Source organism: Monodelphis domestica, chromosome 4, assembly GCF_027887165.1.
Source record: "Monodelphis domestica isolate mMonDom1 chromosome 4, mMonDom1.pri, whole genome shotgun sequence".
Lineage (NCBI taxonomy): Eukaryota > Metazoa > Chordata > Mammalia > Didelphimorphia > Didelphidae > Monodelphis > Monodelphis domestica.
The window spans coordinates 331574668-331593284 of NC_077230.1; the positions used below are offsets into that span (position 1 = coordinate 331574668).

The 18617-nt window shown below is 35.4% G+C and overlaps 1 protein-coding gene across 46 annotated transcripts in view; it reads left to right on the top strand.

The window, feature by feature from the left end:
- The window catches only part of DLG2 (discs large MAGUK scaffold protein 2), a 2177398-nt gene that overhangs the window by 1479059 nt on the left and 679722 nt on the right, over positions 1-18617 (top strand). The window lies entirely within an intron of this gene.

Here is an 18617-nt window from a genome sequence, read left to right on the forward strand (position 1 = left end):
GAAATTCTGAGGGCAAAGTGAAGAAGTAGCGACTTTGGACAGGTTTGGTTGAAATGAAAAATAGTTATAAACAAATAATGAGTGTTATATGGATGGAATGTTTTCTACATCCAACCCTTAGATATAGGGACATTGATAATATTGACTAAAGATAGTGACAAATGCAGTAGAAGAGATGAAATTACTTTTAATCTCAAATTAGACCAAACAAAATTTGGACAGATTTCTTACTATATATCATTCAAACAATTCATCAAAAAAATTTTCATAAACACAAACTACATATTATACACACTATGCCAAATGCTGGAGATCCAAGCACAAAAAATAGTACTTTCTATTAAGGATGACTGAAAGTGGTCCCTCCCTCTCTTCCTCCCTCTGCCCTTATCTCTCATTTTATCTACCTACCTGCCTACATATATGTATGTAAAATATGTTTCAAAAATATAATATAATATAATATATTTTAAAATATATATATACTTTTGGGAGGAAACATTAGTTGAAGTATATGCATTATGACAAAAACTCATTTTACTTTACAGCAAATTTTCTGAAGCCTTCTTCAACTGAGAACTAATACAATAAGGATTCATTCATAAGTTACTACAGTCAGAGATTCGAAACAGAGAGAAACAGAATTCATAGAGTTCAATGCCTTTTTTTAATAGAAGAACATACTGAGACCCAGAAACATTAGATAACTTGCCCAAGGTTATAGAGCTGGTAAATATCTGAAATGAGACTTAAACCCAGGGTCTTCCTGATTCCAAATCAGAAATTTTCACTCTACTATGCTATAGTGCCTCTTTTAAATTATGACAAAGTATACTATGAAGCATTCAAATCTATGAAAAGAACATGATTAACATGTATAATATATATGGGATCAACATTAAATACAAGACATGGACATTTCATGGTACTGGGATTTAATTTTCACCCCATATTCATTTAGACTCTTTTTAGAGACTTGGGTTAAATAAGAGTCACAGCTTAAGCAAACTCTAAAGAGATTGAAAAGAGTTAATTGAAGAAAATTAAATAAGACTTGGGGTTAGTCCTATAGAGCTTTGGAATTAATCTATGAGAGGATTGAATTTTGTGATAATTGGCAGTTTTGAAATAGTCCATTATGTTATAGACAGATAAAATTATATTATAAGATCAAATTGCAATAACAACTGATTTTATGATATTTTACACCTATTATCATATAACTAATTTAATTTTTCCAACAACCATGTGCAGGAATCAATTCAGTGACATCAACTCCCAGTTTAAGTGAGAAAACTAAGCTAACAGGGGCATTGGGACTTCATAAGGTCACATGCCAAGTTAGTAGTAAAGCCTGGTGGGACTGCCACCCTGATTTTTTATACTCCAGATCTAGTCTTCTTTCCATCCTACCAGAGTTGTCTTTTAAGGAGTCACACAGTCTCCTAATACTATTCATCTTCCAGAATATTTTCACTCTAATACATACAGATTTTCCTTCATCATAAGAGAGACTTGAAACATGGCATGTAGCATCAGTCCCAAAGATGATCTATCATGTGGGAAGATTTGTGTATGAAATTCAGCTTTTACCTGTGTGAAAACCCAGGAATGAAGCCAAGGGTCTGCTTTGCATGCTTTGTCAGATTTGATGTGTGATCCTGAACAGATCTTCATAAAGTTTAAAGAGTTGAATATAAAGGACCTTTAATCTTAGAGAAATGATTATATGACAATGCAGAGGTACCCTAGTTCAATCGCTCTATAATTGAAGCTATTACTGCTTGGCACACATAATAACTCTAAGAGTTTTCATATAATGGGAGCTTCAAAGGGCATGCCTTTCACTCAGTAGCCTTAAATATCGTCCTTTCCCTGCCTGACATTATACCATGTAACAAATGTTGGAAGACTGTTGGTTACCTACAAAATAAATGTCAAGCATAGTAAGGAAGGGCTCTGCTATTTCCCAACAAATATGCTGCCCTTGGGGTTAGGAGGGGGAGGGCAGAATCTACCCTGGTATAATTATCTCAATTACATAACTTCCCCTAGTATTTAGGACCCAAGCTATCGCTCAATTTTCCTGTTATGTCTTTCAAAAGGTCTCATAAGGGTGATCAAGTAAGGCAGACATTTGCTAAGAATGCTTGTTTGAAATCTTTTGCAAATTACAGTCTGCTCCTAAATGAATTTATGGATGTGAGGCTAGCTTTCTGAGCTCTCAGTAACTAATCATTTCAGTCAGTGCTAAATTTGCTTCTTAAGACTTTGTTTGTTTTAAGCATTGTGTCAGCTAGGTTGAAGGGTAGTGTTGAAGCAAAGATGAGAGACTCATGCCTCAAGCTAAATGGTTTCCCAATTTGACTTAAATGGCTAGAGAGATGAATATTGACAGGAAGAATGACTGCTTGCCATTTAATCAAAATCATTGCTCTTTAATAGAGCATTATAAATCACATTTGATTTTATAATGTCTGATCATGACTGTAGTGCAGATCTTATCAGATCAACCATGGAGTTGATAATCTGGCACTTATCTTCACCTTGTCCACAAAACTGGACCATTGGCTCATTCCATCAAGTTCTTGCCCTCTTGTCTATTTCTTTATGGGCCCAAACATCCCAATTTGTTGGTTAAATGATGCATCTGTTATCCTTCGTCCCTTCCATGTGACCCACCTAGGATTGTTGTTGATGAATGTAGGTTCAATACATTGGTCACCTCTAATGTAGAACCACTCTTTGGCCATGTAGTCCTGATGGGACACAGTAGAGTTCCTTCAACTTTACCCTAGGTTACCATAAGCAGAACTCTGATTTGTGTTTTATCATAAATGTGTTTTGATATGTAGTTCATAGGATTTCAGATTTGGAAGTGACCTAAAAGTCCCTCTACTTGAATGATCTAGTGCTCTTTTACAATATCCATAACAAATGAGTACCTCACATCCATTTGAAAACTAATGTCTGGGGAACTCACTGGCTCATTGTAGGAACCAATCAGAGCAATTGTGTAGGGTTAAACATGTTGGCCTTGATCTTCATAGGCACCTGCTTGTCAATCAGCATTTAACAAATACAGCTGAAATATAATTGTTGTTGTTCAGCCATTCAGTCTTGTGTGACTCTTCATGATCTCATGTCTTACGGACCATAGCACAGCAGACTCTTCTATACTCCACTATCTCTTGAAATCTGACCAAGTTTATGTTCATTGTTTCCAGCCATCTTATCCTTTGTTGCCTCCTTTTCCTTTTGCCTTCAGTCTTTCCCAATACCAGGGTCTTTTCCAATGAGTCCTGTCTTTTTATTTTGTGGTCAGAGTATTTAAGCTTCATCGGCAGCTTCAGCAGTAGTATCTGACCTAACCAAATAGTCTGAATTAATTTCTTTAAGTTTTGACTAATTTGGTCTCTTTACTGTCCAAGGAATATATTATATATGAGATATAATACAGATGGATTTGTTTATTTTTGTCCATTCTCTATCATTGCTATTGTGCATCATTAAAGCTAATGACTAAAATATCTTTATTCATTATCACCATAGTCTTCATTATCCATACATTCTGTGGCTTGTTAATTTCATTTCTACTTTGTTTTAGGAAAATTTATCTCAAAATTGATCTTCCCTTTGGAGTTGCCTTATCTTTAATTAGAATTTTGCAATTTATGAATCTATGCACTTAATAAATTAACATAATTATCTGAAAAAATACCATAAACAAGGCATCATTGATCATTGTTTCATTTGCCCTCCAGGACAGTAAAGCACCATTTCTGTGGTAGCTGTGAATACGTTCAAGGGCATTAAATGCTTATGTCAAGTGCCTTTATGGCTCTTGATTTTGTGTAGCTCTAAACATAATTTGATTTTCATTCTCTATTTAGTATTTGTCCCCTTATTAATTTTGAAAATTATTATACAATGGTTTTTGCATCAAATCCCTTTTTGGTGGTCCACAAATATTCAAGATGCAGAGGTCCAGTGCCTTTTTTATATATGCCTTTAAGTTACCAAGATACTTATATGTGATGGTTTAAAAAAAACTGGCTTGTAAATAAGGATCCAAAGTTTTCCAATCCACACAATTATTTCATAGCCTTCTTCTTTCACCCACCCAATCTCTATAAAATAAGAAGAGCAAAAAGGAGATTCAAAGAACATGTATTATTATTTCATTTCTCATAAAATCATAGATTTAGAGCTAGAAAGGGCCTCAGAGATCATTTCGTTGAATCCCCTCATTTTATCATTGAATAACCTTCCAAGGTTGTTGTCAAAGTCTATTTTTGAACCCAAGGCTTCTAAATCCAAAAGCAGCGCACTTTCCATTAGACCACTCTTTCCCAAGTAAATGACTATCATAAGGTTGAATTTTAAATCTTAAAAATAATCTGAGTTACTTATGAGACGAGGAACATGAATCTGGCAGCATTTCTAAGTCTCCAAAGGGCAGTAGTAATAAGGTCACTTTCTCCCAGTAGCTGGAATTAACCTGTAAAAACCACATCGACATGCACATAGTTCAGTGATCATTTGAAACAGGCCCCTGTGGCTTAGGATACATCAGGATGAAGACAGGAGGGGAGGGGGGGAAGGCTTTTTCAAGGCAATAAAACAGGATATTAACCAGTAGGATCCCACTAGTCAGTCTTAATGTTCCATGTATAGTCAGCAGCATTTTGAATAGTCCACTCCCTATTGTGAAGATACAGAAGTTAATGTTGTTGATCCCCACCCAAAGGAGCAGATGGAATTGGGGGAAGCAAAGGATCTGCATAAGAAAAGATTACCTTTTCAAAGTGGCATTCTTTAAATTTCATTTTAGACTTCTACATCTAAGATTAATGCAGACTGCTGCACAGCCTTAAGCTCTATGGTCCTTTCAGCTCAAGAACTCTTCTAATTTGTTGTTGTAGGAGACTAGGCACACACATGTTATATTTACATTTTTAAAGCATTGAGCAATCTGAGTAGCTTTTGAGCTGCCTCAGAGGTCCTCTCCTTTATTAGAAGTTTCAAACCAAAACTAGATTGACCATTTGCCATATTTGTTTAAATGGGAATTCTTTTTCAGGTGTTTGTTAAATTAGATACCAGGTAACATCCCTGAAATTTCTGGGACCTTGTGACTGTAATTTCACTTCTTTTTTATGAACCATGTACAAGACTATGTATGATATGCATTTATGATGTACATATGTGTGATGTACATACATGTGATGTACAAGGCTATATGTGATGATGAACAAGGCTGCAGGGGCAGAATAATATAGATGGGAGATAACCAGTCTTGGACCCCATAAGACCTGCCTCTGAAACATATGATGTGACCCTTGACAAGTCACTTTAACAGTCATTCCCCTAAGCCCTGGGCATCAAATACCTTTGCCATTGGCTCCATCAGGACACAACAATCCTGAATACATGAACCAATTTAAAATATAATTTGGAAATATTTAAAAATACAGCAAAACATTGATAATATTACTTTTTAAAGCTTAGTGAATATGTGGCACCCAGGAATTTTTATGTATAAATGAGTAACTCCTGTTTTTATGTGAGTTTGATGCCTCTGCTCTAGGCATTTCTCTAAAACTCCCAATTTCAGAGAACTTTGAGAGCAGGATCTGTTTTTTGCCTTTCTTTTCTTCTCCCCAGCTTTTATATAATATCTAGCACAGAAACACAGTTGTTGTTTAGTTGTTTTTCAATCACATTCAACTTTTTATGAACATTGTTTAGGGTTTTCTCAGCAAAGATATTGGCATGGTTTGGAATTTCCTTCTCCAGCTCATTTGACAGATGAGGAAACTGAGACAAACTGGGTGAAGTAACTTGTCTGGGGTCACATAGAAAGTATCTGAGGCCAGATTTGAACTTGGGAACATGCATCTTCCTAACTCCAGACATTGTGCCACCTAGCTACCTTAAGTAGCTACTTAATAAATGCATATGTCACTCAAGGAAGATCTGAAAGGGTAACACAGCAGCATTTTCAAGTGATTTTCCATAACAGAGCAAGTCCTTCTAGTCACATTGCTTATTGAGAGAGTCATAGAGACTATAAAATCCCTCTCTGTTTACTGTTTATTGATTTTGCACAATACACTGAAATGCAGCTTTAGAGACTCTCTTTTGAAAAGAGTTTCTAACTCATACATCACAACCATAGGATTCAATTTATAAACATAAATTCAGAGATATATGTGCTCATCAACTGTGTTGTCATTGAGCAAGGCATTAAAAATGTTTATAAGTTTATAGAAGGTGTGAGCCAATCTGATAAAAAAAAAGGTCCTTTCCAAAGGAAGGATTTCCAAGTGACATTGAGATTTTAAATGTTCATAATTAAAGATGTATACTATTTGCCAAGAGCCCTGGAAAGCTTCTTCCGTGACATAAATTCAGCTAACCTCTTATAAGCAAAATAATAAGGTGGATGAAAAACATAGAAGACATAATTTGAGGGCTTTTCTGAATTTGCTGTTCTTTAACGTTAGCTTGCTTATCCTGATGATGGGTGAGTTTATTATGAGACACTCATTTGGATTCTCTATATATTCTAGGTGTGCTGAGAGATTTGAGGTGTTCTATATGTTTCAGGGAAACAGGATTTTTTACCCCTCCCAGGATTATATGCAATCATATCCATAGATCCAGAGAAGGGTAGAAGAGAAGATTTCATAGAAGAGAGCTGGCAAAGGACCCAGTGCTGGTTTGTTCCAGCACTTAGTACCCTGATCATTCCAGAACAGAAGAGAACCTCAGTAGAAGATAATATGATTTCTTCAATGCCTCCTGGTGCCACTAGATCTTTTGTTATAGCAAGGACCAAGAGAAAATGGCTTGCTTCCTCATATAAAAGATGTAGGTGTGGTCCAAACTAATCTAACCATTCTAGAGAGCAATTTGGAATTATGCTGGAAGAATTAGAAATGTGTGTATATCTTTTAACCCATAATAACCATTATTAAGTTTATTTCCTACAGTGATCAGGGAAAAAGGAAAAGAATTAATATGTTCTAAAATATTCATAACAGCTCCCTTTGTGGTGGCAAAGAAATAGAAATTGAAGGGATGCTCATCAATTGGGAAATGGCTAAACAAGTTGTAGTATATGATTGTGATGGACTACTGTTGCACAGTAAGAAATGACAAACAGGTTAATTTTTTTTAAGGTGGAAAACAAAATATTTATAGTAGTTGTCTTTGTGGGGCAAAGAATTGGAAATCAAAGGAATGTCCATCCATTAGGGAATGGCTAAACCACCTGTGGTATATGTTTTTTGATGGAATATTACTACACCATGAGAAACAATTAACAGATTAATTTTTAAAACTTGGAAAGAACTAAATGAGATGATGAAGACTGAAATGAGTAGAACAAAGAAAATATTATATATAGCCATACATTTAATATGTGAAGAATAACTTATGTGACTGTTCACCTCCAGAGAAGGAACAGAGGAGTGGAAACATGAAAAAATTAATCTATATATTTCATTGGATGATGTTTTAAATGGTGTGGGGAGAGAAGGGAGGAGTGAATAAGAAAATTATAATATAAATAAATACCTAAAATTTATCTTTAAAAAAAGGACAAACATGGAAAAGTCTACACGAAATTATGAAAAGTGAAATGAGCAGGACCAAGAGAACATTATATACAACAACAAAAATATTGTTTGAAAAATGGCTTGTGTATATCCACCTCCAGAGAAAGAACTGATAGAAATAAGCTAGACATAGTTTGACATATATATTTATTTATATTTTTCACAAATGATTTTCAAGCATTTAATAAAAAACAATCTGGCATTTTACAAGTTAGGTTTACAAACTGGATATGGTATTAATATTAACAATTCTGTCACTTACACTCTAGGAAAAAGATTTACAAAGTTTGAAAAAAATGTACTGAAAAGATTTGCCCTAAGGATTTACAGTATTTTGTAAACACGTATCCATTTTACTTGCTACTAGCCATAGCAATCACAATGGAAATAAGTGTACAATGATACATCTCAAACATAGTTCTCTGGAATATGACCCATAGTGGCTTTTCCCACAGTTCTTTCAATTAATATCATTGTCAAGATAGCAGTCACTGAACAGTGTAGGATCTCCAAGATAACTGAAATGTGTGTTGGCAGCATAGCAAATTGTGACCACAAAAGTAAAGAACAATGAGGCAGCCCAGCTGTTTTAGTTGTTGCTGATCCTCTCTTTGGTAACTAAGGAGGTATCTCCGATGGCCGTAATGAGGTATAAAAAAACAAGGGCACTTCCATTAAAGCAGAAGCTCACTGTGGTCCATGGGACCTGGGAAATCCTGGTGTAGGTCATTGTCAATTAGATGATTGAAGAAGATTGAAGAAGAAGACTATGAAGACCCAGTGAAATATTATTACCCAACCAAAAGCAAATAATGACTTTACTAATAAGCGAGGGAAAGGAAGGAGGAAATTAATATGGTATTATTAATGTAGCAAATAAATAATAAATAAATAAGATTTGGGCATGGTTTCCTGTTGACTCCAGATTCCTAATCTCTTTGAAGAGAGTCCCCATGTTCTGAGAGCTCTGCAGGGAAGAGGACAGCCTTTCCCCTCTGAGAGGAAAAGCTTGATTTTCTTTCTTTTTATTTTCTTTGAGTTAGGGAAGGGAAGTTATTTGTAAACATCAATATAGACATTAGAATTCTGTAAAAGGACATTATTCGTTAAATTATATCAGCATCTATATAGACATGAGTATAACTTTTAAATCCAGAAACCAAAGTAGATCTATATCCTCATGGAGGAACATCCTCAATTCTCTGTTGTTTTTTATATATGCCAACTGGACTTTGTCAAAACAGCTAGGGTAATTAATCATCTATTGGATTGCAAACTGTATGAGGCAGAGACGCAACTTTATTCAATGTTTAAATCTCCCCAGTACCTAGCATAGCAATCTAGACCAAAGATACTTTAAGGATCTGTGATTTTGTAGTTATAGGAGTCTCATAGTATGAGAATTCCTTCCACTACCCTAGACCCGTAAGTAAAGTCCATTATTGGTAGCAAATATGGAGATTAAATAATTTTTATTGAGGGTCACATCTCTAGTAAGTGTCAGAAAGAGGGAATTTAGACCAGGTCTCTCTGACTCCACATCTAGCAAAATACCTACTACCCTGTTCTGTTTTTATTCTGCACACAGTAGACAATTAAAAATTATGGAATGAATGAACAAATCATAGTGAATGAATAATTAGAATGATTGAAGTAAGAGTCAATTTTAACAGATATTTGCTTCACTTTTTCAAACATCTGAGACTTAATTAGTAAGATAGTTTCTTCCATCAACCAAGAGTTCAACCCTTTAACTTAATAAGTGATCTTCTAGCCTAGCCATCATTGAAAAATCTGGCACTTTGAGGCCAATTTGGCTAGGCTGATCCTGGACAACAGAAATATTTCATCATAGGCCTTTCCAGGTTGTTACATTCACCACAGTATGATATTCATCATTATAAGCTTCAAGAACTTAGAATCAATTCAATTCCCTTGTCAGAGGTTAACTTGAAGGCAGGAAGACCTACAAGTGTCACCTCAGGCATATACTAGCTATAGGACCCTTCAAATCATTTTACTGTAGTTTGCCAAGCAATTTTCTAAAACTAGAAGGTGCATAGGAGTTACTCAGCTGCATGGGTAGAGTTTCCTCACAAAGTAGTTCCTTGCACCTGTAAAATATGAGATCTAGACTATCATTTAGAGAACTCAAGATCACCTCCCTACCATGAAGAAGTATTGGAAATGAGCTTTAATAAAGGTTAATATTTATTAATTTATTTATTTTCATGGTTTATTTATTGAGCACATTTCCTCCTTGAACTATTACCAAAAAAAATTCACAGTGTCAGCATTATAAATATTTTTCACTCCTGGGAAGTTAAATAGTTGATTTGTAGAGAAGCAAAAGAGCTAAAAATGGTCTAGTAGAAAAAATAATGATAGAAAATCAGGAGAAGTAGGTTCTAGTCCTGTGACTTTAAAAGTCACTTAACCTCTTTTGGCTCTAATTTTTTTCTTCCCTAAAATAGAGAAAGAGATAGGATTGAGGTTGAGCAATGTCAGGGTATTTTAGCCCAGAGTCCACATATCTCCCAGAAGTCTGTGAATAGATTTCAAGAGTCCATGACCTTGGATGAAGGAGGAAAAACAAACATCTTTATTATCACTCATCTATAACTGAAGTTTAGTATTTCCATTGATTATTTTTAAAAAAACATTATTCTCAGAAGGTTTTACCAGACTTCCAAAGGGATCCATGACCCATTAAAGGACCCCTCATTGACATGATCTCAGAGCTCCTTCCAACTCAAAATAATCAAAGGGAGGTGGTAGGAAAGCAACAGAAAATTGAGAACCTCACTGAAGAGCTTAGCTTTAGAAAGAAGTGGCATTCATCTTTTTCCAGGAAAAGAGGCAAAATAGGAGGGAAAAAATAGTAGATATTCCACAACATTTGTGTCTCTTAATTCTGCCAATATAATACAATGTTGGGAGAAGGCTGGTGGCTCACTGGGTAGAGAGCCAGGCCTGGAGATGGGAGGTCCTGAGATCAAATCTGACCTCAGACACTTCCTTGCTGTCTGACCTTGGCCAAGTCACTTAACACCTATTGCCTAGACCTTTACTGCTTTTCTTAGCATTGATTCTAATATGGAAGATAAGGGTTTTCAAAAAAAGAAAAAGAAAAAATACAGTGTTTGCCAAAAGTACAGTGAAAAGAACAATAAATTTGGAGCCTGAAGCCCAGGTTTGAATCCTGTCTTTGCTAGAATATTATTTGGGGCAAATTATTTCTCTGGATCTTAATTTTATCATTGGAGTTGATCTTGATGACTTCTGAGGATCCTTCCAGATCATAAATTAGATGGTATAATAGTATACAGAGTTCTGGGCCTGAATCAGAAAGACTTGAGACTAAATCCAGCCTCAAGTGCTTCCTAGCTATCTCATGCTAGTCATTTAACTTGTGTTAACTTGAGGCATCATTTAACTTGTGTTTGCCTTAGTTTCCACATCTGAAAAATGGGGACAATAGTAGCACCTATATACATCCCAGGGTTGTTCTGAGAATCAAATGAGATGATATCTCATTTCATTACTTAGCATAATGGGTTCATAGTAACTCCTATTTAAATGATGGCTATTATTATTTACAAAAAACAATCTTGTAAAGTGATGGTTAAGGAAGGACAGTGAGAAAAAAAAGTTTGTGGATTGTGGAGCTTTAGAAACATGGCTATAGGATACACGTTAGAAAAGGAACATGATTTCCTAAGATAGATCCTGATACCATATTTTGCCTGTAAAGTGCCTTAGGAGTTTAAAAAACTTAATATTCTTTTTTTAAAAAATAAAGAGAAACAATTGACTAAGAAATGAAGCCTTAGTTTATACTTAGCAATCAATGTAGGACACTGATGGCCATTTTAGAAAGAAAGCAAATAAAAGGTGAATTTCTCATTTAGATGTCTTTTTTATTCAGTTCTCATTTAATTTCTGCTGTTTATAATTCAGTCCTTGACCAACCCATGTATTCATGAATTTGGCTACTCCTTCCATGGATTCAGACTCACAATCATCTGACTATCTTAGAAGATAGCCAAAAAAAAGTCCATCCCCTTGTAGCCAAATTGTTAATGAGCCACTATAAATTTTTCTATGCCTGTCCTTGATAAAAGACATACAGAAACTTTTTCTGATATCATACTTGAAATGTTTCCAGAATAGCTAAACTGACCAGAGCTCCACTCTACAGAATTCAGGGTCACTTCCAGGGTTCAATTTCTAAAACAAACAAAAAAAATATGCAGATCAATGGGTCCATAACAGTAAATTTTTTGTTTGTTTTTGTTTATAAACTGTCTTCCCCTCAGAGAGATGAATTAACTGAGCATATGGATACCTGCAAAAGTTGGATTGCATATCAGGATTGAGTGTGTGTATGTCTGTATATATGCATTTTGGACATAGTCTAAATGTGTAAGATGCCATAAATATTATCTTCTACAGGGAAGCAAGCATCTTGAGCAATATTCTAATGAAATTCTGTCAAACTAGAATGTTGGTTGTTAGAATAACCACCTGAGAGCACTCCCAAAGGATCACATGAAATAAAGTTGGTCAAGTCATAAGTACTCAAGTATCAAGTATAAGTATGATTGTCTTCTCTTAGGATATTATTGTATATTGTATTTATTTTTGTACATTTATGTACATAATATGTACATTCCTTTTAATTCATCAAGTTTTGGAATATTGGTTTTGTTCCAATCAGGCTTTATCACTCATTACATACCCCTATAACTTGGCCAAATCACTTCATCTATATGTTCCTCTGTTTCTTGATCTTTAATATGAATGAGTTAAATTAGATGACCTCTAGGATCCCTTTCTGGACAGTAGCCAGCGACTGTGACTATGCATCTTTCCTTGGAGTCGGGAAGGAGGGCACAAAATATCTAAGAGCTCATTTTGGCAAGATATCAGTTCATTTGCCTTCAGAATATTCTAACATATAACTCCTCTTCCATTCCACTTCATTTGATTCCTGTTTCCTTGAGGACTGGAAATGATTTTGACTTTTTTTTTTTTTAATTTCTGACCCTTAACAAAAGGCCTGACCTAAAGTAAGCACTTAATTCCTTCAATGACTAGACAGATCCAGCAGATTATTGATTGCCATTATTTTGTTAAATCAGCCTGGAATTTATCTGACCCACTTAAATTATCTGTCTAGATCTTGGATTTTTCATTTGTTTGTTTTGATTTTTACAAAGTATAGAGCACCAGAGACTCATTATAGCAACTTTCTCCAGCTCCATATAATATCAAAAGTCTAGCCATGAAGAAATTGGAGAAATACTGAAACTATAAACAGTTCACATTTGAATTTTTTTAGATTGGATAGGATATTTTTAAGACAGTCAACTGTAATTTATTAAATGCCTATGTAGGCCAAGACCTGTGCAGAGCCCTGGGGATTAAATAAAGGCAATAAATAAATAAATAAAAATATATAAATAAATAAAAAGTCCCTACCTTCGGAGAGCTCATAGTCTAAAGGAGGAGACAATAGGCAAACAACTGTGTAGAAGGGATTCTCTGGGAAAGACTTTTCAAAGAAGATAAACTCTTAGCAGAGGCTCAAGGGAAAGTAGAAGGAAAAAATGAGAAGGAAAAGATTAAATCCACCCTCTATTCTTCCTATGGAGATGAGGAACATCACTGTATCAGATGTGGGTATTGGACCAAATGTTTTCTCCTGAAGAAAATGCTCCAAGTCAGGAGATAGTGTTGTTTGTGAGAAACAATGAGGAGGCCAGAGCTTCTGGATTGTATGAGGTGGGAAGAGGCTAGGTTAAAAGATACCTTCAAATCCAGAAGAGTCAATATTTGATCTTGGAGGTAATAGGAAGCCAGTGGATTTTATTGAATGGGTGAGGGAGTGGCATGATAAGATCCAGGCTTTAGGAAAATCAGTTTGACAACTGAATGAAAGATGGATAGGACTGGGAAGAGACTTGAGGTAAGTTAACCCACCAGGAGGCTAACATAGTAAGGTAGGTATGAGATGATGATAGTCTGCATCAGGGTGATAGCAATTTCAAAGAAGAGAAGACAATATGTGTGTGACATGTTACAAAAGTAAAAATTGCAAGTTTCAATTACATGCTAACACAAGGATTAAAAATTTATTTGTCTTTGCCTGCTTTCTTCATAGTTCCTATCTGAAGATTAATAACAGCAACCTCAGTAAGCATAGCTGACATTTAAATAGCATTTTAATGTTTTCAAAGATCTTTACAGATGTTATCTCATTTGACCCTCCTAACAAGGCAAACTTAGACACTTGGATTTAGGAATCTCATTGGTTAGTTTTTCCTCTTCTCCTTCTTATCTCATGCAAGTCTTGTCTATTCCCTTCCATAAATGCTCCATTTATAAAAAGGGGCCTTTTTATATATGTATATATGTATGTGTGTGTATAACCATGTCGTGCTTATTTCAATTGATTAGTTCTTTCTCTGGAGGTAGACATTCACATGTTATTCTTCCAAAAATATTGCTGTTGCGGGATATAATTTTCTCTTGGCGATGTTTATTTCACTCTTCATAATTTCATGTATGTCTTTCCTGTCTTTTGTCTTAAACCTTTATCTTTTGTCTTAGAATCAACTCTAAGACACAAATGTGGTAAGGGCTGGCTAATGGGATTAAGTGATTTGTCAAGGGTCACATGGTGTCTAAGGGCAGATTTGAACCCAGGTCTTCCCAATTTCTGGCCTTGATGCTCTATCCACTTTACTACCTCGCTGCCACTCTATCTTTTTTAAAATTAACCTGCTATCATTTCTTGTGGCTCAGATGTATTCTATCACAATCATATGCCACAAATTGTTTAGCCATTTCCCAATCAGTGAATAGATATGTTAGAGATCGTTTTGTCAAATAATGATTAACCTTGTTAGTGCAGTAGTGGACAAAAAGATGTATTTAGAATCAGAGGATTTAGGATTTAATTTTGTTTCCACTCTTACTTAACCAGGCTTTTTCTTATCCCCTCCACTGTTAATATGTTTCCTTTCTGATAGCCTTGCTTTATCTGATATTCATTTTATATGTACAAAGGTATTTGTTTGTTGTCTCCCCTAATAGAATAAGAACTTCAGGCTGGGGCTATGTTTTGGCCTTTCTCCATATCTCTAGAGTTTAACACTGTGTCTGGAATGTCATAAATGCATAATAAATATCAATTGATTGGATACAGTGCTAGATTTAGATTAAGGAAGACCTGAATTCAGATCTCCCTTCTTACATTTACTGTGTGAGCTTGAGCATCACTTTGCCTCTGAGTCATAGTTACCACATCTAACAAATTGTTTGCCTATAGTCCCTACCTAGGTGTTGTAGAGGGTAGAGTTCCAGAGTCAGGAAGACTCATCATCCTAAGTTCAAATCTGACCTCAGACACTTACTAGCTGTGTGGCCCTAGGTGGGTCATTTAACTCTCTTTGCCTCGGGTTCCTTATTTGTAAAATGTGCTGGAGAAGGAAATGTCAAACTACTCTAGGATCTCTGCCAAGAAAACCCCAAATGGGGTTATAAAGAATCAGTCACAACTGACCACTGTTATAACAAAAAAACAAACCAAAGAAAAGTCCCATACTCTGAAGATTGCTGAGGGACACAAATGGGATAATTCATGGAAGTTTGACACTTCATTGAGATGACATTTCTACAAATACAGGAAGGGTTGTTCTCTTCCCAGATATTCCTTCCTCTGCCATGTCCCTGGTTCTGTGATGGATGCATCAGGGAATCTAGAGACAAGTAAGAAATGATACAATGAAACTAGACCTTAAGACTACTGAATCTTGTGACTGATGCTGAGCCCTGGTTTTACCACAAATTTGCCAAGTTACTTTGAGTATATTACTTCCTTTCAGGGGACTTGAATTAGGATGATAGGCTGATTGATCTAAAACTGGAAAGGGCATCAGTGGCCAGCCACCTAGTTTGACTCCCTCATTTTTTAGATAAGAAACCTGAGACCCAAAGAGTTTAAGTGACTTGCCTAAAGTGATATAGCTAGTACTCTTCAGAGATGGGATTTGAACCCAGATCTCCTCTAACTTAAAAGCTAGTGTCTTTTCTACTCTACCACACTACCAGATTTCTAAGGCTTTTTTCAGCTGCTCCATTTGTGAATCTATCACACACACACACACACACACACACACACATACACACACACACACAGAGGTAATTATGACACATTACAGAGCAGGCATGAATTAGAAATTTATTCTCTCATTTTATTTTTTCTCAATTACGTTAAAAATAGTTTAACATTTGGATATTAACATTTTAAGTACCAAATTCTCTCTCCCTTCTTTGAAAAGACAAATAATTTGATACAGGTTATGCACATATAATCATGCAAAGCATATTTCCATATTAGCCATATTGCAAAAGAAAATACAGATCCCCCCAAAAAAAGAAAAAAGAAGAAAAAGTTTAAATGTGCTTTCATCTGCATTCAGATTTCATTAATTCTTTCTCTGGAGGTGGATAATATTTTTCATCATAAATCCTTTGGAATTGTCTTGAATTATTATATTGCTGAGAATAGCTGTCAATCCCAGTTGCTCATGCTACATTATTGCTACTATTGTGTACAATGTTCTCCTGTTTTTTCTCACTTCACTTTGCATCATTTCATAGAAGTCTTCCCAGTTTTTCTGACAGCATTCTATTTGTCAAATGAATCCAAATTTAGGAGCTGGCAGGGTCTTCAGCAGTCACATAGTCTAATGTTTGCACCAGTTAACATAGTTGACAAGTGGACATCCAGCCTCCCCTTGGAGAAGAGGTAGAACTTTACTATCTCCTGAGGAAGCCCTTCTGTAATATAGAGATATTCCTTCCACATTGGGGCTTTCCCCATCATTATTTCAATATACCAAAAGTTGGTATAAGAAACTAAATGAGAGGTTTTTTTGGGGGGGAAGGGGGGGGAATTCTGTAGAAGCTACAGATGACATGAAAAGGCCAGCAAATGACACTTCAAAAGTTTAGAGACTCAGAAATGCATAAATGTATAGTATTGTATAACATCAACATATTTCATCTTTTAATACCATAACTATACAAATTTTCTTTTACTATAAACACTCCATATAAGAAAAAGAAGGGGGCAGCTGGGTGACTCAGTGGATTGAGAGTCAGGTCCAAAGATGAGAGGTCCTGGGTTCACATCTGGCCTTGGACACTTTCTACTTGTGTGATCCTGGGCAAGTCACTTAATCCCCATTGCCTACCCCTTACCACTCTTCTGCCTTAGAATAAATACACTATATTAATTCTAAGACAGAAGGAGTTTTTAAAAAATGAAAATGTAAAACATTTAGACTTCCCTGGTATGAAAAGAAAGCCAAAAAAATTTTATACAAATTTTCCAGATGATTAGGGCACCATGCCCCAAACCCTTGTGATGTGGAAGAGATACCTGTACACAGCATGGTCACACAAAGTGCTCTGAGAGGGTCAACTAGGTGGCTCAAGGGATAGAGAGCCAAGCCTGGAGATGAGATTCAAATCAGGCCTCAGACACTGGTCTTAACTGTGTGACCCTGGGCAAGTCACTTAACCTCAATTGCTTAGCCCTTACTGCTCTTATGCCTTAAAACCAATACTTAGTCTTAATTACTAATTAAATAATTAATAACCAATAATTAGTATTAAATATGGAAGGTAAGGGTTTAAAAATGCTCTGAGAGTTTAAAAAGAGATGGATTTAATTCTGACTGAGCATTTAAATCAGGAAGGCTATATGGAGGTGATGGCAAAGTTTTGAAGTAAAGCTTATAACTCAACTGATAGACAAGAGAGAGGAAATTATTCCTGGTTTGTAAATGTTGTGAACAAACATGTGAAGGCTGAGGTCCTCAGGGCATTTCAAGAATGGCAATTCACCCTATAATCATGAGTTATAGGCAGCATGATTCCATCAATAGCTTCTCAGTTTCTCCTAGCCACTTAATAGGTTTACAATACATGAACAACTATTCTTAACCATTTAATTTAATCTATAGTGCAAAAACATGCTTTTAAAAAGGCTTTGAAATGGCAATACTTTTCTTCATCTATCATTACATTGTTAAATAGCAGACTACAAAAAATACTGACTTTTCAATTTTGTATCTTTAAAGAGAAATATTGTCCATCGACTGGAAAGGCATTTGAAATCAGTCTGTTTTTTCTTATTTAGTCAATTATTGTACATAGTATATGAGGGAGAGGGAATAATTATACATTTTGCTTTAAAATCTTACTTGCTAGCACCGAGTGGCTATATTTATGCCTGTTGGTATCTGTGAAGATAACACTGTCAGCAGTACAATCTTAAACTTCAAATGTCAACTAGATAATTATTTCCCATGGTAGCTTTGGCCTTGTTTGGAGGAATGACTTGATGTCTCAGCCTTTTCGTAAGTCATTCTGCTGGTGATATTTATCTGGGGCTCAAAGTACATAGATCTGAGTCCGTAGGGTTTGTTTTATGTGTATGTATGTATGCATGCATGTATATTTGTGTTGCATTTTTTAAATTTGTCTTTTTCATTATTAAGAATAACCTCTGGACATTCAAAAACAAGAATTTGGTTCCACTGAGTGTATGGATGGCGTCAAAAGCATAGGAATGGAATATATCTCCTCTTCAACAAACAGGCAGGAACTTCCTCCTGCTTTTTCAGAGATGGGCTCTATATAAAGAGTTTTTTTGTTTTTGTTTTTTGTTTTATTTCTACTTTAACTGTTCTTTGTTATAATGGGACATTGACATTTGATTCCAAGGATAGAGAAAGGGGATAAAATCTCCAGAAGTGACTACGATGTAAAAGCAAAAGGCAGTAATAAAATTCATTAAGTAAAATGAAATAAAAGCACTAAGAAATTTCCATTTTATAGGAAAAAATAAACTGTCTAAGTAAAACACTGGGACACTTAACTCATAGTAGTCTTTGACAAGAGTCATAATGTCAA